This window comes from Manis javanica, chromosome 4, assembly GCF_040802235.1.
Source record: "Manis javanica isolate MJ-LG chromosome 4, MJ_LKY, whole genome shotgun sequence".
NCBI classification, from domain to species: Eukaryota; Metazoa; Chordata; class Mammalia; order Pholidota; family Manidae; genus Manis; species Manis javanica.
The window spans coordinates 165,780,511-165,803,205 of record NC_133159.1 but is presented as its reverse complement, the minus strand read 5'-3'; the positions used below and the strand labels follow the sequence as shown (position 1 = coordinate 165,803,205).

Below are 22,695 nucleotides of genomic sequence, written 5' to 3'. Positions count from 1 at the left end.
CCGTTTCTCTAATATCCAGCACCCCGTGAACCTTGTGTCTGCGTTCGAGGTGCGGATTTCTAGAGCTGGTTGTTTAGCAGTACTGGGCTTTCACTTCCTCCCCATTCCGACTCCTTCCTTCCCACTGGGTTTTGGGGAGGGGGAGCATTTGGGTCCTTCCTGGCCGTGGCTTGTATCTTACCCCCTTCGTGTGATGTTGAGTTCTCGCAGATGTAGATGTGTCCTGGCTGTTTTACTGCATCCACTGGTGTCTCTTTTAGGAATAGTTGTATTTATTGTATTTTCATAAATATATATGTTTTTGGGAGGAGATTTCCTCTGAACTACTCACGCTGTCATCTTCCCGTGATCTGAACATTTATTTTTCTTTGCTAAAAAATGTTAGGATGACAGGAGGAAAGGTACCAGTGTGTGCAAACAGCCATTGGTCTATTGCAAGGGATGCTGAGGGACTTCAAAGAGTTTTTTTCATAACTGCTATCAGGTCCAGGGCTACATGCCTTCAAATATTATTTGCTCACAGGATATAAAGCTAATCCTCATAGAAATGCTGCAAAAAAATGTATCTTTTTCAGATGACACATTTTTAGGAGACTGAGGTTCAGAGATGTTAAGTACAATAGCCAAAGGTCACAAAGGTTAGTATGTGACCCAGGTAAATTTTGAATCCAGGCCTATTTGCTTCCATGCTACACCATATGTAACTGAAACCAGGACCAAAATTCCCCTGAAAACTTAACTTGTGACTAGGACATATTGGATCTAGAACTGCGTCTTTTACCAACTAGCTCTGTGACTTTGAAGAAACCACTGTAATCTGTTTCTCAGTTTCTACACCTATAAAATGGGGTTACTACCACTAGCATTTATAAAGCAGGTGTAAAAGTTCTTTGAAAATAAAAACACATGTGCAAAAAATAAACATCATCTTGATACGTTTCTTACCTTTCTCACATAGGTCACCAGTTCTCCAGAATAATACTGCGACACACTGAGGAGGTCAGGGCTATTTGCTTGATTAATACGAAGAAGGGGAAGATCAAGGGCAGAGGCAAGCTGGAAGAAAAATCACATATACACGTTTCTCAAAAAGTCCTAGAAATCTCTTTCTTTCCAGGAATAGTAACGTACAACAATGCCTCTGGGCTTTACTCAGACCAAAGATCACTGAACTTATCAATGCCAATTAATGGTTTCTCACAACAATATAATTAAAAAAAAATGTCATCTGGATGACAGTGCTTCTCAAGTTGTGGTCCCTGGACTAGCACCATCAGCATCACCTGGGAACTTGTTAGAGATGTAGAGATGCCAGTTCTCACGCCCCACCCTAGACTGACTTAATCAGAGACTGACGGAGAGGCCCAGCAATCGGCTCTAACAAGACTTCCAGGTGACTCTGACACCCCTCAAGTTTGACAGCCTCTGTGCTATGGTAGACAGCTGCTCGTCTCTCGGTGCTACGGTAGACAGCTATTCGTCTCTGGAAAAATCAGACGTCTTGGTTGATGAGACTACTGTACTGAGTACAATCTAAGACATCATGGCAAATAAGAAGTGCCATTCATTACTTTATGCATTATTCACAAAGAAAAAACATGTTGACAATTCAACTAGGATATTCCATCAATTATAAAGCGTAACCCCAATTAAACATGAAAGAAAGTGTACCTCAGAACTGATATTCATGGTAATTCCATCAGAAGTCGCTGAGTAAATTATTTGTTCACCTATCACAAACTGCAATTACCTCGTGAGCAAGGGCCATGCTTGTGTTGTTCACCACTACTCCTTGACCTCAGAGGAGATCCTACTTTGGAGCAGAGCCTCAACAAGAATGTTTTAAATGAATAAATAAAAGGACTCAATTCATGTCTAGAGAAAAAGGACTCTGGGACTCACATTTTTAGTATACTGGTAAAATTTTTTTTTTTTTTTTTTTGGGGGCTCCAGGACCAACGATCACTAGCTGCCCAAGTACCAAAAAATTATGCTTCCGAAATCTCTTGATGTCGATTCCGCACGAAGAGCATACGAGCTGCCCCACGTGTGCCACTCACGACAGAAGCCCTTTTTATATACTGGTAAAATTTTAAAAAATTATTTAGTTTAAAAATAATTTATGTTAGACACTGCAACTTATGAATTCAAACGTTAAATATTTATGGCATCTATTGAAAGTGTGCTCTCATGGAAAAATTGCCAACTTTTCAGTCTATAAAAATACTCAAATTATCTAACTTTCTGAAAGGATAAAATTCTTGGGCTGAATTAATGAAGTAATAACGAAGACCAACTCTCCCCTGGTGTCTGAGACTGTTTTCACTGCTCTCTGCTTACCTTTGGGAATGCAGCTCTGAGTTTAGTAACCATGGATGGGTTTACCCTTACACTCTCTTGCGTGATAGATGTGAAACTGTAAAGAGATAAATGGTAAGGAGATGCTCATCGTGGCCCTCATCAATGGCAAATGCTAGGCTGTCCACGTTACCTGTCAATTAATTGCCAAGCAAAAGAAAGGTCCCCAACAATCTGCATTGTGATGAGGACCTCCTCTTTAATGTTAATGGTTCAAATCATTTGGTGGGGAAACTTGCGAGGATCAGCAAGGAACTGACATACTTGCAGATTTGATTCCAACTGGTGAAATTCTTGAACCTGTGTTACATAAATACATTTAATTAAAACTTCTGAGTGGCCTCTGTGGTGTTTATTTTTCCTTCAAAACACCTAAAATAAAGCACACTACTTACTAAGAATTTTTTGGCAAATTTTTAATTTCAAATTATAATTTCAGAACTGTATAAGCCAGGTCAGAAAAGGCGACACAAAGTTCTAGAATTAGGAAATGTCCCACTGCTTATTTTCCTGTACATATATGACATAATAAGTGACTATTTCCACTTTCCAGTTTAGTATCAATAAAAGTATACTGGAGAAGCCTCTTCATTCTGAAGATTTGCAGGACTGCTAAAAAACGAAGTCAACTCACAAGTGGGGTGTTGGCACTTGCACATTTTTAAGTTTTTGATGTATTTAAATCAAAACATTCCACTGAAATTTTAATGTATATAATGCTATATATATTTTATTCATATATAAATTTTAATATATATGATTCAAAGGGTCTGGGCTATTACCAAAATAAATAATGGAAAAGATAAAAGCATCTGAGATTTACAAAGTTATTTGTAGTTGTACTATAGACTAGAATGTCCAAAAAACAACCCAAATAGTACAAGTGGGGATTGTTTGGAATGGCTTGGGAAGCTGAAATGCTAACAACGGAGTACTATATTGTGCTGCCATTAACAAGTGATGATTGTAAAAACCTCATAAAAATAAGAAAACGTCTGCTAAGAAAGTCCATCAAATGAAAACAATATTTATTATATTTCTAAAAATATATGTACATCAACTGGACAGGGTTCCAGATAAGTATTGAATGATGTTTTAAATAACAGACCTCATGGTTATTGTTCTGATACTTTGGTTTATTTTCTATTTTAAATTTAGCTAAGCATACAATTAAAACTTTAGGAATATGATCATTATACAACTATCTTCACTCTTGTGGATTCCTTTACAGTTTTGCCCTGGGTCTACAGTCTTTACCAACCTAAAAATGAGACATGCAGTGCAATTTTATTTTTGCTTTTACTACTTTACCACAATTTCGCCAATGTTTCTATGTTGTTTTCATAATTAATTTTCCAAGATTACATGTTTCCACCAGTTGAAATGTAACTTTTCACTACCATTCTCTTCATGCTAGTCATTTAATTATTTCCCCAATTTTAGGACACTGTATATAGTAGCACAGTGGGCATATTTTGCTTTTTTTGTACTTTTCTGCTTCTGACGAAATAGTCCCTTAGATATATTTCCAGAAGCAGATTGCTGGGTTGGTCAGAAAGTATGATTTCTGATTCAAGAACTGTCATTTTAAAAGACTTTCCTTACCTCCTCCAAAGCTTCTATCAGTTGCACAGTTTTTCTGCCTGCAGCAGTAGAATCATCGTAATTTAAAGACAGTATTTGTTTTGAGATCTCTCTGAACCAAGCTTGAAGATTTTCTATTAATACAGAGACAAGGAAAGACTACTGAATCCCATAATTCCCATAGCTGTGGCTTTGAATTTAATTAATCCTTTACACACTTAGTTCTTACTGACATATGCAAGCAAGCTCATATTGATTATAAATAGTAATTTTCTAAAAATAAAAAGCTATATTATTAAGCAGTTTCACAGCATAATTAACTATTGGAAATGAATTTGACAGCTTTAACTATTATTAGAGCATTAAAAAAATAGTTCGATTTATTATCTTAAAAATCAAAATGATCTTTCAGGGGCATTTTTGAAAGGTTTCTACCTATGTGAAAAATTTAAGTGATACAACAATTTTCATGTAGATAAAATTTCCTAAAAGCAGCAGGATTAAAATAAAAGTAAATGAGTTACGTTTAGTTTCAAATCCAGTCTGCATGTCCCCTCTTATGCCAGTAGATGGCAGGCACGTAGATGAAAAAGAACCTTTATCACCTAGCGATTATTGTTGGATGAAGTATATTCTTCTGAGATGGTGAGAGTTAAGAGGTTTTCCCCTTCCCTCAAGTGCACATGAGCTGACACATGAGTTTTGCATACTTTGGTAAGTGTGGGGGAGGGTGCATTATGACTCTATAAGGCATCTAAAAACCACAGAATTAGAAACCCTGATTTAGCCTAACATATATTGAGGACAAGAAAACTATAGAAAACTATAGGGGCGTGACACAGACCACTCAAAGGAGCACAAAGCTAGAGGCAGCCCAAACTAAACTTCCCACCTTCATTTGCAATGTTAAAATCAATACAAAGATGTTACCAACATAATGACTTTCTACTTTGCCAGTTTCCAACAGTCTGTGTATACATTCCGAACACAGATATGCCTCTTTAGCAATTACCATTTTTCTCCACCCTGGTTAGGGGTTTCACTCCTGAAAAGACATCAGCAAGCTCCATCATCCGCTCTGAGCCCTCCTTCTTGTAATGCTCCCATTTGGCTTGCTTTTCTGAGAGCATTTGCTTGAACATCTGTTGAAGAGACAGAAGAGATTTACTTAAGAAGAAATCCAGATTGGGCAGTTTCCTGAGAAAGCCTGTGTGAAACCCAACTTACAAAAATATATGCCTGAACATTACCCCGAGGCCATCTCTTAAGCCTTACTACTTCAAATGAACTGAGGGGCAAGGCTAGAGCATCTCTGAGAGCTTTAAGGCTGTCCATCACCTGGACAGCCTTAACATTTTCAGAATCCCATGCTCCACCCAGCAGGATTCTGGTTCAGGTCTTGTGTAGGCCCAGGAAGCAGCATTTCCAATGTGAAATTAAACTTGATGACCATTGCTCTAAGGTCTTTTCTAGGTAACAATTTCTATGATTCTAATTTAATTAGTCAGGGAAGACTTGAGTATTATCTTGTCTGACAACTGGAGAATGAATTAAGTCACCTAAAAAAATTCTTCCTTGCTTTGATTATCCAATAATTCTGATTATTAATTCACTCATTCATAAAATTTAAACTTACAGAGTCGAACACAGGAGGAAATGGTATAACTCAGGGTTAGTTGGTTTTTGTTTTTCTGGAAACAAAATTTAAAAACATATCTAAGGTATGTACAAAGGTATGGAGGTTTATTTCACTGAGCTCCTAAGAGGTAAGTATACGTAAGTGCTCATTTTCCTCTTAAATCCTTTGCTCCTCAGCCTCACAATGAATATTGAAAAGATGAGCAACGGGGCAGCAGACTCCATCTGCCAATGAAAGGATCAGAATTGGGGGGATTCTGCAAGGCCAGTGAAGAGGAATTTAGTAACCAGGCAGGATGCTTAATCAATGAAATGATAAGTCATAAGATGGGAACAGTGAGCACTATTTATACAGTCTGCTCTATCTGAGTGCCTGGGATCAATCAATGCCATTGGACAAAGCAGCAAAAACTTCACCCCGAGATCTTCTTTATGGACCAAATGGCTTCAGCTCTTCAAATACTCCCTCAGAGTGAACTCAGATTTCTTATCTTGTAAGATGGGATTTGGGATAGGGGATGGTCCTTAAATTAGGAGCTGCATCTTCATATAAAGATGAGAAAAAACATGGAACCAATTGGTGTGTTTATAGGAGAATCAGAAAGGGATTCTAGAAAAAGGGTTGGGGTCGGGGGGACAAATGAAAATACAAGTTAAAGGACCAAGCTGTAATGTCAGAAATTCAAATGTATCCTCGTTTTGATCGATTTGTATTGCGTAGTTGGTTTTCTTTTCTTTCGACCAGATCTTTCTCTCCTCAAAGATCTCTGACAACAACTTGGATTGATCTGTAGGCTTTTATTTTTCTGCTACCTGAAAAGACAGAAGGGAGCTGCCCATTCTATTCCAATAGATTCCAGGTAAAGATTTATGATTGGAAAGCAGGCTTGTTCAGGCAGATGACCCAGATCTGTCCTGATCTCAACAACTCTTGGGTCACTAGCATTAACTTAGGTCAGGACGCTAACTGGAGCACATTTCTTCCTTGGGGGCAATTCACCTGCCTCTGAAAGGCCAGTTTTACTTTGACCAGCTAATAAGATGCCTGGTTCCAGCTCTTGGATCTTTACTGGTTTTTTATCTTGGCTTAATCTGTCACTCTTCCTGACTATACTGAGAGCTCCTTGGGGGTACGGATATACCTTGTTCACTTTTAGATTCCTAGCACCTAGTTGGGAACAGAGTAGGTATTCAATAATACTTTGCTATTCACAGGGGAAACATTAACATTATTAAAAAGATAAAAAGGGATAGCACTTCTCACATAGTGAATCTGTGGCATCTTGTTGCACTGATGGACAGTGACTGCATTGGGGTATGGGTGGGGACTTGATAATATGGGTAAATGCAGTAACCACATTGTTTTTCTATGTGAAACCTTCAAAAGAGTGTATATTAATCATACCTTAATAAAAAAATAAATAAAAATTTTAAAAAAGGGATAGCACTTCTCTGATCTTATAAAATTACACTTAAACAAGTCACTGAAAACACTCAGCACATCCATTAACATGTTAAGAATCAGTATCTACTTTTCCTGGGCTACTAAATAGGGAAAACAGTGTCCTCACATACTTAGAAGATAAAGAAACATGTTGTATACCACTAACCAGGCTGAGTCAAGGTGAGTATTGGTCCTAAATGGGCATTAATATTTGGGGCTAGTTCCTGGGCCCACCTGACCCAAACCCCCAAGGTTGCTGGTGCTGGCATTCCTGGGTATTTACCAGTCTTATATCCAAAGAGGCTTCTTGCGGGATAAGAATAACCTCAGAACTTCCTCCAGTGAATTCAAAATCTTTAAAGTCCTTAAGTTGACCTTGTTTAAATGCAAACTACCCATCCTACTTACAACCTTTCTAATAGGTTCTCTTGGCCTTTCAGGTGAAGACTGGAATCCTGCAAGGGCAGGCAGGGGGCTCACTCTTCCCCAACTCTCATTTCATACCTTTATTTCTTATTCTCTTCCCTCCAGCCAGCTGGTCTTTTAGGTCCTTGAACTGGTCATGCTGCTTCCCACCCAGGACTTGGACATGTTCGTCCTCTCTCCAGAATGTTCATCATGCTCCCAGCCTTTCTCTTTGCTAACCCTCGCAGGCTGCTTCTCCAGGTCCCTTCGGAAGCTCTCGCTTCTCCTAGGGAAGTCGTCAAGGCTAGTACAACACCCCTTATTTCTGGTACTCGCAGAATGAGGTTCCTTTCCTTGAGCGTGTGTATCTCAGTTTATATTTATTTTTCATCAGCGTGATTCTCTGATTAATGCCCATATTCCTCACTAGCCTGTACTCCACAATCTTGTGCACTTTTCCATCACTGTATCCCCAAGGACAGTAGGTATGAAATGCTCATTAAATGTGTAACCTGTCCTTTTTCTGTAAGAACTATCTTAGACAGCTGGAATCTGTGGCATGAATCAGAGACGAAGCTACCGAATCCTTATCTTCTTAAGCATTGAACAAACCTAAGAATTGATTATTCATTCAATATTTTTACCTCCTTAAGTATAAACTCAAATTGTGCAGTATCCAACAGCAACTAAAAGAGGATCTTGGGATTGTACCTAGAGTCTGAGAATCTGGTCCTTGATTTGACGAAGATGTTTATTGTTTGGGTTACAGGCTAGACATAGGAAGAGAAGAGTTTCCAATTTATTAAATGTGTAGAAAATATTGATGAAGTGTGAGTTCTTAAATACTTTCCTTCATTTTCATTTATTTTAAGCATTTATGAAGTAATAAGCAGAATGTGTATTGGTAACGGCACGATAAATTATAGGACATGTATGCTACAGAGTTAAGTACAACTAAACTACTAAATATGACAACTGGATCTGACATGAAATGTCGCCTGTGATATACAGTTGAAAAAAGAGCAGCCCTTGGCTGACATGTGGGAACTTGGATTTTTTGAAGTTCTGCCATTTCGAGAGCCGATAAAAATGGTCTGATAATGGCTTTTCTGTTTGTACAATGTGGCTTATGATCAACCATTGCTTTCCTTTTGGGGAGACTGAAATTTGGGTAGGTTCCAGGCTTACACACCAGCTCCCAATAATTGCCCTGGGTACTGAGCTGCTAACAAGCTTCCCTGGTTGGCAACATCTCACTCATGCTGTCACAACCCACTGCTGGGGTAAGTAAACGTGTCCCATGTGCGGCCTCTTGGAAGGTTCTGCCTGGTTTCCTCCAGACTTTGCACCTCTCCCCTTGGCTGGTTTTGCTTTCTATCCTTTTGCTGTAATAAATTATAGCCATGAGTACTAGTATATGCTGAGTCCTCCTAGCAAATTACTGAAGCTGGAGTGGTCTTGGGGTGCCCAGACACAGCAGAGGAAAGGGATACCCACACGAACATGTGGCACTGCCAACCAGACCTGGGACTCTTCTGTTCCTTGTAAAGGCCAGAGGGTATGGCCGGCACTCAGTTTTCTGGACTGTCCACTACCGAGGCCCAGGGAGACTAGACCAAGCTTCCAAAACAGCAGTGAGTGACCGTATCACTGATGTCCTGATTCCCTGTTCAGCCTGCCAGCTGCCGCCAAGCTAAACTATTTCAAACAAAATAAACAACATGTTAAAAAAGAAAAAGTAGAGAGAATAAAAAACTGCCATTATTTGCTGCAATTGGCTTATGGGCACAATTACTTCTCTAAGAAAGAGTGAGAAAATAGGATAAGGCAAAAATATTTAGAAGTCAAAGTACAAATAGTCAAAATCAAAAATTTAAGACCATAAATACTGTCAAAAAGGTCACAGCTGATAAGGTCCAAGGTCCCTGGCAGCTGTTCTAGTACCACACATGCACGTCCTTGCTTTCCCGGCCCTCCGTCTGGTACCTCAGGGTGTCGGGCATGTCCAGAATGACGATGCTGTATGAGTGTATGTCAGGGGCGTTTCTGGTGCTTCAGTTACGGGGAAGCCTGCAGAAGGCCATTTAATATATTGATTTCTAAGTTTCTCCATCAGAAGGAGACCATGACAACCTGGAGAGGGGCTCAGTTTTCAAGGGAAACTGCAGTGGCGACTTACCATGTGTTTTCCAGGACTTATCAGGGAAGGTATTTATTTACATAGACAATTTTTTTCAGCTTCACATTTGCCTAACTAAAAAGCAAAAGGCAACCTTGTAAGGACTTCCACCTGTCTATATACTACTTGTAATTCAAGAAACATTCTGGTATTAATTGGCTTTCATTTTTGGACAGGGGACAGCTCTACACATTGACAATTAATTCCGTGGTAGAAGCCAGGCTTGGTTCCAATTGTCAGGCCTGATCTCCCCTAGAAGATCTGACCCTCCAGAATTCACACCCAGAGAACGGCGGGAATCCTGGTGACCTTGGGGTCAGACTGCAGCAGGCCGGCCTTGCCTAGATGATGTTGACTCCGAGTGTGCTTCCTCAGCAGCTACAAGGCACTGCGGAAGCATCCAGAGCCTGTGTGAAATGCCTGTAGCAGGTCAACCAGAGGGAGTATGAGAAATATGCCTTTCTTCCTGCACACCATGATCACAACACCAGAAAAGCTAAATAAGCAGTTACTTTTCCCACATATGACTCACAACCAGATAGGAAACCGTTTGTTTCTGGTAAGTTATGACCTTGCGCAGTCAGGTCAGACAGTGGTCAGGGACAAACACGGAAAACAGATGTGGCTGAAGATAAAAGCAGAGAACTCTGGCAGACTGAGGTTGCCCCTGGAGGGGTGCAATCCAGGAGAACACTGGCTCCCCGAATGCAGGCTCGACTGTCAGGCACAGACATAGGAAGATGAAGATGAGGCTGACTCACTGTAAAACAGCAGTTAGTTTTATGATAGGATAAATCAAGGGCTTGAGTTGTTTATATGCCTGAGAAAGTAAGACTCTTGGTAAAGAAGATTACAAACTGAGTCAACGTAGTAAAATCCTCAAATTAGAACTGGAGTTTATGTAAAAAATAAACTCAACTAAAAACAGGTCCATTAGATGATTAGAACTTTAGCCATGGTATTCATGCTCTGAGTAAACTAATTTGGAGCAAGCTCTAGGCCAACATGCAAAAGGCAGAAAAACAAAACAAAACTTGAAGCATCGCTTATGAGGAAGAGTTTAGAAGACGGAGATTTCTAGCATGAAGAGAGAAGGCTGAGGAGAAATTTCATTTTCAGCTGTGAGGGATGAAGAAATCCAACCCCTGTCCTCCCTGCCCCACCCCCATGAAGCGGACACGTGGCAGCGAGGGGGACTGAAGAACACCTTGCCTGAGAGTCTTGAGATGGGGCTACTGTGTTACAGGGCAGGCTGCAGAATAGTCTGGTGTGAACAGTTTTTTAGAGACACAGCTTTACCTGAGAGAACAAGGAAGTGTTGAAAGCAGTACCCTTCTCAGGGTAGGTTCTCAAGAAAACCGTTGATGAAAAAAGTAAAGCAGAGGCTCTCCAGGGATGCTGAACAACACGATTCTTAGGGGTCTTAGGGGAAGGGGCACACAGCTCTGGATGAACGAATCCCTGAGTTATGTTGATCAAGCACTTACTACATATAAGGAACTGCATCAGCTCTGAACAAACTCCGGTTAGCTTAACCCACTTATTTTTCTATTAAACCAGGGGCTTTAAAGTCATGGTCTCTCAGACCCTGTGGAGGCATCTCATGTAATCTGTGAAACAACTAGACTTGATGGCCCATGGGGCCTCAAAGAGGACCATGACCCAGAAAACACTAAGATCCAACTTTCTGTAATTAAGCACTCTTGTCTAGCTCAATGGGCCCATGTTTTTTGTACTTCCAAAATCACACCTTTTTTCTATTGTTTCTCCAGTCTAGAATTCTTTTTACTTCAAAGTCCTAGCAAGGGGCGGTCAGCTCCTGCCTCCTGCGTGGAGCCTGCCCCAGTCACCTCCGCCCCTCCACTGTCTCTCCTGCTCTGGACTCAGATCCCATCAACCGTCTGTTTCACACATCTGGCTTTTGTTTCCTGGCTTGGCCCTTTGACTAGTTTTCCATGGTGGCTGCAACAAATTACCACAAACTCAGTGGCTTAAAATGACACAAATTTATTCTCTTGCAGTTCCAGAGATGAGAAGTCTGCCACTGGTCTCACTGGGCTAAAGAAAATCAGGGAGTCAGCAGGGCTGGGTTCCTTCGGGGGCATCTAGGGGAAAATCTGTTCTCTTGTCTTCTTCAGCATCTAGAGGTTGCCCGTGCTCCTTGGCTCGTGGACTGTCCCATCTTTACAGCCAGCAGTGGCCTGCTGAGTCTCTTCCATGATGGGTTTCTCTAGTTTTGACTCTTCTGCTTCCTTCTCAGTTTAAGGATTCTTATATGAATATACTAGACCCACTAAGAAAATCCAGGATAATCTCCTTACTTCAAAGTCAGCTGACCAGCAACATTAGTTGCACCTGCAACCTTACTCCCCCTTTGCTACCATGCCCCATGTTGAAGAGATTAGGCCATGGGCATGCTTGAGAGAGGGGGTGGGAATGCATTATTCTGCCTTTTGCAGATCTGCAGCTATACTTTTTCATACATATACGTCCAATCTCCCCAATGTGACCAGTGACAAGTTCCTTGAATGTGGAGGTAAATTTCTTCATGTTCCCTAGCACCTAACAGTATGTGATAGGGGGCTGTTCAGGTGGGCTGTTGACTTTTCCAAGTAGACACACAAACAACTTAGAAAAGCAACTTGATTCTCAACCAAGGGCTAACCAGCTTTGCATCATGCAGGAGATCTTAATTCTGAAGGCCTTTCTATAGGGTGCTATAAATGGCCACCCCTTTCTTCCATTACCTGAGTCAGCTGTATGCAGCATTAGCCACTGGATGGCAACATTTCAGTCTCTCAGGCAGTTCAGAAGCCTTGGGATATTGTCCAGAACCATCTCCTCCCTCAAATAACCTTTCAGAAATTGTTGCACTTGAGCATGTACTCTTTCACTGATAGTTGCATATCTGCTTGCCTTTGAAAATTAAAAAAAAAACTTGAATTACATGAAAAAAGAAAATTATTTATCTTGAAAGTGAATCACATTCAAATTGATCCCTTGACAGATAACATTTCTACATGAGATGAGTAACATACAGGCTACAGTGGATAAGGCTCAAAGGCGAGTGGTTTATTGGACACTTTTGAAAGAGCACTGGACTTAGAATTAAGAGAACTCTAAATCCGAATTCTGGCTGTGCTTACATTAACTATTGGTGTGAATTCAGATTTAACCTTTGCATGTTGGTTTCTTCAAATGTAAACTGGAGAAGAGAATCAAGCGGTTCCTAGGACCCTTTCTATTCTTAACTTGGACAGAAAAGAGACATAAAGGGAGCAGCTCGATTGCCTTTCTCCCTGTTATTGCCGATGAGAGAGCAGAGCAGAGCAGAAACCTCAGGAGATGAGACTTCTGCAGGCATAGGAAAGCTTGACAAAGTACACTGCGGGAGGGCAAAACTGAATTTTCAAACCAGCCTTTTAAAAATTTGGTTGTCTGCTTTACCTGAAGCAAGAGTTAAATGTTAAAACAGCCTTAACCTAGTCAGTTTAGTTTAAAACTATTATAAGGTGTTTCATCAGAAGACTTTGAGAACCTCTTAAAATGTTGCCAATAAGCAATTGCAGTTTTAGAAAGTAATTTAAGTAATGAAAAATTAATGCTATGATGCCAGTAAGCATAGGAAGTGACACTTTCTCTAATATATTTCTAGGAGATATGCCAACGGTGATACTGTCTTTTGTGAATTATTTATGGAATTCAAGTTATTTGAATAAAACATGCTGAAGTTGAGTCAATATTGCTCCATCCCCACTAGAAACTGAAAAACTCAGGCAGCCAGGCTGAGGAAGGCAACTGTTTAGAAATGTCAAGGGTATTTCCCTATTAAAAGGCTTTATTTTTTATTCCTCTGTTTACTCAGGTATTTTCTTCTGCCTTGTGCGCTAATCAAAGGGACAGAATGCAGCCATTTAGAGATCAATGTCTTGAGTCTTGCTGCTTATTTTGCACATCAGAAATGAACTGAAATTACAATGACAGGGCATGGTAGGGCATGTTGTACACCTTCGGTTACCATCCTCAACATTTGTCCTACTAATGAAAAGACTAAAATTCCAGCTCATTGTGAAAGCAGTTCTATCCATAGGAGAAGGTGTTTAACAAGAATAAGTGAAGCCAACTGGAGCCATATGACCTACTGATTCATCTTAGGATGCTGACTCCTCCTTAGAACCCAAGTCTCTCATTTACAAATACTCACGTAAGTTAAAAACCTGTAATCACCTATCTTATTTGGATGTGAAAAATTCACCTTTCATTAATCATTGCACTGAAATGTCTATGTGGACATCACCCAAATTCCTTGGGAAATGTACTTAACTCATTTCCTACCCCAGAAAGCAGGCTTACAGTTTTTACAGAATCCTTCTCGATTAGCCAGACCTACCTGTTCTCTGACATTTGAAAGGTCTAGAGTATTGTTTAAAGCAGTTTTTGCAGCTTTGTAAGGTTCCCAAGCATCTGCTAGATTCACTGTGATCCCCATGTAAATACTAATTACCTGAAAGAGGAGACACTCATTCAGTATTTGTTAAATACCTACTCACTTCAAGGCAAAATTAGAGAAGACATTGCCCCCTCCTTCCAGTTTAAACTCCATCCCTGAAGAACTAAGGGTTTCAAAATACATAATAGGTGAGAGTTCTTCCTTAGGAACACTTTGGAGCAAGAATGAATTGTTGCTACTAATTCATGGAAAAATGCTAAATCAAGGTTGGAAAAAAAGCAGAGACGTTGACTAGAGCTCAAATATTTTAATCTCAGCCCTTAAAAAGTTACTGAGGACCCCAAAGAATTTTTCTTTAAATGGGGGTTATAGTGAATAATATTTATCATATTACACATTAAAACTGAGAAATTAAGAAAAAATTATTAATTTAAAATAACACTAAACATGGACCTCTTCTCTCTCCTCATCAAACATCTCTGGGCCTCTGCTGGCCCCTGGCAGGCTGGGAGGCATGGGGCGCAGGACTCAGCCCCCACACCCTGCCGCTCCCCTACCGGCCTCCTGGGGCCTCCCTGCCTCAGGGTCCTCCGGGGAGCCTTCCTTGGCTGCCGCCCCAGGTCAGCCCTAGAGGGATGCTCTGAGCTGTGCACGTGCTGAGAACCATGAGACTCCAGAAAGGGGCGACAGGGTAGAGGCCGGGGGTGCCTCCCTCCAATGGCCGAGTGGACCCCGAGCTGGCTCTGCAGCTGATGCCTGCGCTGGGCTCCGGATGCAGCCCCTCCTGGTTCATTTCCAGCCAGAGCTGTAGTGACAGGCTGCCAGGTGCCGCCCGGCCCTAGGCCAGACGGGCCTCCACGGGCAGGGGCCCCACGTGTCCAGCCAGCCCAGCTTGTGGCCCGTCACACCATGGCCTCTTGGTGAGCCGTCCACCTGCAGCCCCTGCAGCATATCTGCCTCATGTGGCAAAGAGGACAGGAGAAATAACAGTCTGAAGACAAGGGACTGACCAACTCCTGGCGGAGGTCAGGACTGACTTGGCAGGACGGCTGGGTGGGGATGAAGCGAGGGCCAGAAAACAGGCCGATCAGGGATGGCCTGGCATGGCCGCCCCGATCCAGCATCACAGAGAGGGGGGCACAAGGGCAGGACGGCAGGTGACACGGGGGCTCCCCCAGCTGTCCCTCCAGATGGCAGAGCGACAGCAGGACCGGTCTGCTCAGAGGCAAGAGGACTTCCTTGCAGGGGCCTGAGGTTCAGATGTTCGGACAGCTCTGGAAGTTAACGGGGACAGAGCGTGTTGGGGGTTCCTCCTGACCTCCGACCTCCCTCGCATACAGGAGCGGAAAGGAGAGCAGACCAGACCCCGAAGACAGTGCCTGCTAGGAGGTCCCACGACTGAAAAGAAAAAAAAACCCACAAAGAAAAAAGAGAAAATGCAGGACCCCAAAGCCCCCTCCCTGCAAAGCCACTTTGCCCCTAAAACAGAACTGCGTGCTCTGAAAAAAGAACCGGGGGCTCCCGAACGAGCAATACCTCAGAAATGTAAAACACGCGTGCCGACATTAACAAGACCAGCCGTGGCTCGTGGCCTGCTCAGGGCAGCTGCGGACCGCACGGCCCCCAGCGGACTCCCAAGGGGGAAACGCCCGCCGAGCACCCCCCAGCCTGCCATCCAGCAAGCGTAAGAAGGTTCCGGGCCTGTGAGCTGTCTCCCTGCCTACTCCCACCTGACAACCACCCCAAAACGTAGTGACCGAGACACCCTTGACCTGGCCTGAGGCTTTGTGCCTTGGCTGGCCCCGGGGGCTGTTTACCGCAGGTCTTGTTGGGCTTTTCACCCCACCTCCAGGCTGCTGGTGGCCAGCCAGGATGACGCGGGCCTCCCTAGAGCAAGTCCGCACCTCCCGGCACAGAAGCGGTTCTCAGAGCAGAAACAGAGGTCAAGGCCGCACACCAGCATTGTTCAGTCCGCTGTTCACGACGTGTCATTAAGAGCCCTCCGACCCGAGTGAATCCCGACGCTACCACAGCGTCCGGGGGAAGAAAGGGACCCTGTCTCTTGATGTGAATAAGGGGAAGTCCTGTTGCCGAGGGCCAGCCAGGGTGCTGGGACAGGGGATGCTGTGGCTGCTTCTGCCACACAAGGACTCGCATTTCCTCTGATCTACCTTCCTGAGAATGTTATTTGAGGATATGCTTCCACAGAAGGAGAGAGGGGACTGAGAAAGGGGAGGATATGGGGCAGAGACTCCAGGAGCAGGGGGTGGGGTGGGGGTGGTGCTCTCAGGACAGCCCGCGCGAGGGACCGCTGGAAAGAAGGGAGGAGAAACGAATCAGGGACTTCAGTCTGGCTCCACCATTGGATGTAGGCTCTGCGGGTCGTTAGAAATCCCCTGGCGGGTAAAGAGCCTGCTGGGGTCCAGCCCAGCACTGCCTGTGGTGTAGCCCTGGGCAAGTAACTAAATGTCTTCACACCTCAGTTTCCCCACCTATAAAAGGATAATAATTGGCCCTACAGCACCATTAAATGTTCAATTAATAACTTAAAAAAAGCCCTCAGGAAAAAAAAAACAACATAAATTTTTGTTTTACATGCTAACATACATATTTTTTTAACAACAAAGGAAAAAAACCTCAAGTTTTCCCAAAAATATTTGTGAAAAGACTGGCATTGTTCTGATATTTTTTCAAGTCTCTGTAATGTCTGGCTTAACTGAAGACAGCTGGATTTACATTCTGTTTCTACTGCAGGTTCACTTGTCACGTGGCCTCTGGAATTGCCCTGTATGCTGGGGAAGAAATGAGAGCAAAATGGCAAAGAATGTCTTAATTTATTATGAAGACAGTTTTGACCTCACTGACCCCTTGAAGGTAGAGATTTCAAGGGGTCCCGAGTTCAAGTTGTAAAAATCCCTTGACTGGAGGAAACAGCATTATTTTTGCAGTTCTGTACCTACCCACTTCAGTGTGTCTAAAGCTGGGGAGCCAGTGAAGCTCTGCCAAGACTTACCTGTGAATTCCTGTGGCCTGGTGATTCTTTCTTTTTGGTGGGAGTGGATTAGGCACTGAGATTTGATCACCAAGTCCATTTCTTTCATAGTTACTGGACTAGTCATGTTTTGTTTTTCTTCCTGACTCATATTTGGTAGTTATAATTTTAAAAAGCTTGTCCATTTCGCAGAGTTTTCAAATGTACTGGCATAAAGTTGTTCATAGGTTTTCTTATACTTTTAAAAATTCTTTGTCCTAGGTCTTCTTTTTCCAACTTAATATATTGAAATTTCTCTCTTGCTCTCTCTCTGTAGTCAGTTTTACCAAATAAATATCTATTTTATTACATTTTTCAAAATAGCTTTTGCTGTATTGATCTCATTTCCTTTTTGTCTAGTTCAATAAATTTTCTGCTCGTATATTATCAACTTCCTTTTACTCTGCCTTTTCTAACTTCTTAAGCTTAATATCTAACCCATTTAATTTTAATTTTTTTCAAGTAAGTGAATTTAAGTTTCTGTATTCACCTTCAAGTTATAGTCATTTCCTATAAGCTTCACTGTGTAGCATTCTGATACGGTGCAAGTCTTAGTATTTTTTCATTTACATTGTGATTTCCTCTTTAATGTAAGTTATTTGGGAGTATATGTATTTCCAAACATTAAAAATATCTTTTTAATTTTGGTTTCTAATTCAAATGCACTATGGCAGGAGAATATAGTCCCTAGTCTAACACTGGTTTTTTTAACTTTGTTGAATTTTTGACTTCCTTCGTGATCCAATGCATATTCAACTTTTCAAATACACATGGAACATCCATTATGTATTTTGGGGGGAGCAGGATTATATATAGAAAAGAAGTACATTAAAATTTCCTATCATTAAGGAAAAAAATCAAATTTTCCACATTATTCTGAGTTTTCACACTTTATATATTTTGAGTATGTTACTGAGTGTGGATTATTCTTTTTAATATGACACACACATATGATCCTTCTTTGTCCCTATTAATGTGTTTTCTTTAAAATTCTCTGTGGTGTGATATTATTATTTCTCACTAGCTTTTTATTGGATGCCACTTGCCTGACATATCTTTTTTTTAACTCCTTTATTTCCATGTGCCAGGGTGTTTTTTTTAAAGTAGTACATCTTGTAAACATTATGTAACAGGATTTTGACCTTTCTTAATATTAAAGGCGCTTCCGTTTCTGATTATAACATTGTGGTCAAAACTTCTTTAATTATGCTTACGCAAATGAAGTTAGACTACCAGAGTTTTCCCCTAGGTTGTTCAACTGCTAGCCCATGAGTGTGACGCACTCTTAGTTAGATAGAAAGCATCACCTCCTCTGTGTAGGCTGTGTCCTCCCCAGGAAAGCTCCTCATCCAGGTCCCTTATCATAGGTAATCTGTGATTCAATGGCTGGGAAGAAGTGAAGGAAAATCTGCTACCTGAATTACAAAATGATCTGATTCACTGTACTTTGTTAAAGTTCTATGCGCAAAGAGAATATTTCATATAAATTAAGTGTGTTAAGTCAGTTCTATTCCTTTAAGAATTACTGCTTTTAAGTGAAACATTTAAAAAGTTACAGCATATTCCTGCAGTATTTACACTTCAGCAGCCCCATCAACATTAACATAGGGATAAAACATTATAAAAGTGAAATTCTTATTCATAAAATGACAAATTAGATAAACTCTGATGGTTTAGATTCATAAAATAGAAAAGAACAAAGAAATGCTTACATAACAGTTATAATCTCAGTAGCTAAGGCAAGATATATTTTAATGCATAGTTTGACCTTCAAAGTATCCATTTAAGAGAAAAACCAGTAGGTTGGTCAGGAAATTTTACTCAGATTTTTTTCTTCTTCATGTTATGATTTATAAAATTCTCAACACACTTAAAGTAATTTTGCCAGTAATTTTGTCTCCTTATTTACAACATTTTGACCTCTGAGTTAAAGGCCAAAAGAATACAAAGTCAGTTCTGCAACAACCTCATTGTAGAGAAAAGACAGATCAATAGTAATACTTGCCCAATTATCTGGAAAGTATTTATCCACTATCTCCCTCACTTTTGCTTGATGGGTGTGAAGGATGGAAGGTTCAAAGTAGAGAATCACATACAGCATGGCCGTGCTGCGATGCTCAGGCAAAGGATACGCCGAGACCTGGATCACCCGGAGGAGGGAGCTGTTACAACATCTAAATGTATACAGGTGCCAAATAAATGACCCAGTCCTGGGGCCTATCAGTCTCTCACAAGCCACCTCCTTTGAGGGTCCTGGGCACCAGATGCAATTCTCAGACTGTGGTATTATAAGGGATGCAGTGTAACCAGGGCCTTCCCTCTCCTCTCCAACCACATAATGTCATCTTTCTTCCAAATTCAAAGTCTTCCTTAAGAAAAAGGAAAAAGTTTGAACCCCATGTCTCTCACTAGCACATGTCTCTGTCTTTCCCATCACAGCCAATCTCTCGGAACTCACAGACTCATCTCTCTGCTGCCATTTGCCCACTTCCTGAAGCTTGGCCTCCACCATCACTCCTGGGATTTCCTGGGGTCACTCACACCCTCACCGTCACTCAGTTCGGTGGCCTCCTTGTCACACTCCCACTTCAATCCTCTGGGCAACGGGTCCTCTCCTCGCTGTGCTCTGCTGGCTGCTCGTCTGCCTGTCTTCTAAATACTGATGTGTCCCCAGGCTCCATAACCTCCTGCGTTAGGAATCTTTGACTCCAATGATTCTGGTTTATACTGGGTTCTGAATAAATGTCCACAAGTATTATGGAGACCTGGGATTTGCAGGTAGCTCCTGACTTTAAGTTGTCTTAAAAAAAAGGGAAAAAAAGGTCTCTTTTTTACACTTAACTTATTCATACGAAAAACAGGCTACCTAAACAATTGCACAGAGCACGTACTCACTGTGATTAATAACAGTCTATCATAAATTATCACAAGTATACAATATAAATTATCACAGGTACAGTTCTTTATTCTCTTCTAGTAAGAAAGTATATAAAATACATAAAATTATGTTCATTTCAGAAAAATAGTCAAATGATAATTTTCTCATCCTTTTAAGTAAGTGAATGATACATATACTGGAGAGGAAAGGGAGATGACTTACAAATGCTGCAGGATCTTTACAGCCCTGCTTGTGCTGCCTCCTTTGCTCGGACTGCCCTAAATGTCCCCTTTGTCACCTGTCGCAATCTTGCCGGCCCTGTTATATACTTCATGGCACCCCGTGCTTCCCCTTAGATAACACTCGTCTTGCTTTACTGTAATCCCTTTAGCTCTCTGTCTTCTATCTTTATTACAAGCTCATTACGGGTATGGCTTGCCTTCATCAGCGATGGATCCCCAGCACCGAGCACACAGACAGGCATCTAATGCACACTCAGTAACCATTTCTTGAATGAATGACTAAAAGAATGCAGCATCTTTCAAATATAACTCAAATCCCATCTCCTCCCTGAATCTCCAATTCTGCCCAAATTAACATCCCTGTTTCCTCTATTATCCCATAGCACAGTTCAAAAGGTTTTAGATAGTTTTTAGTTGCTTTTACTCTTTAAAGGAAGAAAGAAGGGAAGGAGTAATTGAAGAGGAAAGGGAAAGCAGTCTTTTGGATCATTAAGATCTTAACAGCTTTAATCTCCACCTGACTGTAAACGTCGTCAGATCTTAGTCGGCCAATGACCATACTGATGAAGGCGTCATTGATAGGCACTCTCTGGAAATAACTCTCAGGATAGTTGGGTGGTCTCTTGGCTCCTGGTTGGCTGGAATAACCTGTACTTCGGAGCAGCTTACAAATATCATCCATATTTGAATCAGCAGAAGATCGAGCAGCACTGAGTCAGGTTCACAGTGGGAAATAAAGGGTCAAACAAATGCACATATTAGAAACTTGAAAGCCCAACGAAACAGAATTCACTATACCTTGACTTTACGTAGTTTTAGATATAGCTGTGGTTTAATTTATACCCTTACGATTCAAAGTTATATTTTCAAAAAGCCTGTTATAATATAGCAAACTTATAAGATGGATTCTTATATGTCTATAGTTCTATGTAAAGGTCTATAATCCCTTTCCCAAAATCACTGGGGCTAGATTTGTTTCAGAATATGGCATTATTCAAATACAAGAAAGTAATAGGATGCTTAGATCATATGTGATATGATAGGTAGGGTCTCAGTTGGTGTTCCATAATCCACACATATTTCTGCAATAAAATTTATGAATATTCACAAGTGAGGTAAATAATGCTATCTCTAGCTTCATATCTGCTCTGATCGGGTTTAACTCCAAATGATTTCATATTAGCTCAGATTTTGCTGCCAAAGGAGTTACTTGGTGTGCATGTATTTTTTTCATGCTCTTTGGATTTCACAACTGCAGCTAAAGATTGTGAACCTGCACTGTTTCACAAATTAAAAATAATTTTTAAAAATCATGTCAGTTTCAAGTGGGATATATATACTAACTGGATTTTCTTGGCAAGGTGCACCTTCTATAGAGATTTCATCAAAACATGATTTTTAGGGTGGTTTGGAATAGTAACCCCTCAAAGAGACTCAAAGAATCTTACACTTGCAGATGACCTCCTATTTGATGTAAAAATCTCCTTTACCACAACTCTGACTTGGAATTTTTCAGTGTCAGTTCAATAATGGGTCCTCATATTCTAATGAATTGGCTGTTATACCCAAAGGGACAAAGCTAGATTGTCAAAGCTGGGCTTGATAAGCAAACTTTTTTCTTCTTCTTTATGTTATTTATTATTTTTGGTTTTCCAGGTGGTTTCCCAAATATAGGCAAGGCCATTCAAATTTCATTTTTTAAAAAGTGGGCATTAAAATAGCTCATCGTCAAACATGTGAATGAATGATACACACTGGTGGATAATCTCACATACTATTAAGCTGAAAGGCAACAAACTAGTTGAGCAGCCTAAGATTCATTTATGCTGAGGAGACAGCAGTACCAGGTGTCACTGAAAATACAAGGTCCCTAAACAATCTCCTTTTCGTTGAGGATCTGCCTCTTTGTGCCATTAATTTTGCCCCAATGTACACATTTCAAAATGTTAATTCTAGTTTGCACATCTTTAGCCCAAGTTCCTAATGGACTCCTGCTAACTGTCTGCTTTTTTCCCAGAATTTGACTATTTCTAACATGGACTTTGTATCCAGATTTTTGACGCATTAATTTAAAAAATTGGAACCTACGCACTTGGTATTGGGATTACAGTTAATTAAGTTGGCTCCTATTTTAACCCTACTTCTTGGTGTCACAGCACTGTACAGACATATGTAACTCATGATCATGATGTGTGCAGCTGTTTGTTTTCTTTCCACATATATACGGGTGAGAACTTTCAACCCAACCTTGAACGATAACTTTTCAAAGTCATCAGCCAGAAAATGACAGTGGAAGACACATTCATTTCCTTCCAAGAGCCAAAGAGCAATATTGGAAAACTTAAAAAAATAAATAAATAAACCAAAAAGAACATTCATTAGACTTCCACAATTCTCAAATTTATCTTGCAGGTAAAGAAATTTCAGATATGTAATTTATTAATGTATTCTCCCATACTGTAGGATGCCTTTTTGTTCTGATGGTG

At 41.0% G+C, this 22,695-nt stretch overlaps 1 long non-coding RNA gene and 1 other non-coding gene across 8 annotated transcripts in view; one reads left to right on the top strand and one right to left on the bottom strand.

Moving 5' to 3' along the window:
- The window catches only part of LOC140849287 (uncharacterized), a 38,400-nt gene that overhangs the window by 12,900 nt on the left and 2,805 nt on the right, over nt 1-22,695 (top strand). The window contains exons 2-4 of one of the 7 annotated variants that reach the window (XR_012131015.1): nt 959-10,051; nt 13,699-13,812; nt 16,813-22,621. This is a non-coding gene — a long non-coding RNA (uncharacterized lncRNA). Of the gene's footprint in view, nt 1-958; nt 22,622-22,695 lie in introns of all 7 variants that reach the window. The other 6 variants (XR_012131011.1, XR_012131012.1, XR_012131010.1 and 3 more) reach the window with 6 other exon arrangements.
- Nucleotides 1,943-2,076, bottom strand: LOC140849345 (U11 spliceosomal RNA). Its single transcript, XR_012131083.1, has one exon. It is a non-coding gene; the product is annotated as a U11 spliceosomal RNA (small nuclear RNA).